Here is a 966-nt window from a genome sequence, read left to right as displayed (position 1 = left end):
ACTCCTTCAAATTAGAACAGCCCATCCACTTTTCTTTCACAAGACAATCTTAAGAAGAGCACATTCCTCCAGGTCTGCTTTCTCTGGACTTCCATAGATATTGAACATATTAAGGTTTACAACAAAGTCCCTATAAAAATCTCACCAACTTTAAAGGGTTCCCTCTATCAGGTTAACTATCAATTTGCTCATTTAAAGCTGGTTCAATCTGACCCTCAAATCTTTAATGCCTGAATGGCTGGCAAGGATTCTTTGCTTCCACTTTTGGACTCCGCAACTTCTTCCAAACGTTTCCAGATCAGTTCACGTTTTTCTTCATTTTCTTTCGCTTTTGCTTGCTTCTCTTGAAATATGCGCCGACATTCATGAAAAAGGTCACTATCCATTTCCATGAACATCTTTCTCACATTCAATGTCAAACCATGAATTGTCTGGTTCCAATGGCTCTGAGTATTCTTCTCCAAAGCTTCATAAATGAGTGGAAGAAGAACACTGCGATTTTGAGCTATCAAACTGACTATATGGTCATTGTTCCACAAGAAGAGAGCTCGTTCAGCAGGCAGAAATCTTGTAGAGCACCATCGGTTAACTGATCTGGAAATGGTGGACATGCGCTTCAGTTGACTGCAGTTGAATGGTGAGAGTTTCAGCCGAGCGTCCCTTAAATTACTGCGTGATTTGTGGTGAGGTGGCAAAAACATGAGTGCTGGCTTTTTCGAACTGAAGTGATGTTATGAACTGCATGTCTTCTTCTGTTTGTTAATCAACTGATGCCCTGTTCACTGGAGTTCAACACATCTACCATTGCCGGTGTTTTTCAACTTCCACGTGAATGACTATCCACGCATGCTACGTGATTTTTCATGAGTGCTAGAGAACTGGATGTCGGGTTAAACTTATTCTATTCGTGGCTTAATTCCACCATTCCATCAATTCATGCAGTTTTCAAATTAAATCTATGCAATA

The 966-nt window shown here is 40.4% G+C and overlaps 1 pseudogene; it reads right to left on the bottom strand.

Annotated features, from left to right (window-relative positions):
• Positions 1 to 215: 215 nt before the first annotated feature.
• On the bottom strand, positions 216 to 611 carry LOC149162660 (serine/threonine protein phosphatase 2A 57 kDa regulatory subunit B' beta isoform pseudogene; annotated as a pseudogene).
• Between the last annotated feature and the right edge of the window lie 355 nt (positions 612 to 966).

This window comes from Pinus tabuliformis, chromosome 5_2 (genome assembly GCF_031772625.1).
Source record: "Pinus tabuliformis cultivar Carrire ecotype Pingquan chromosome 5_2, CPIR1, whole genome shotgun sequence".
Taxonomy (NCBI): Eukaryota; Viridiplantae; Streptophyta; class Pinopsida; order Pinales; family Pinaceae; genus Pinus; species Pinus tabuliformis.
This window is presented reverse-complemented; position numbering and strand designations above follow the sequence as displayed.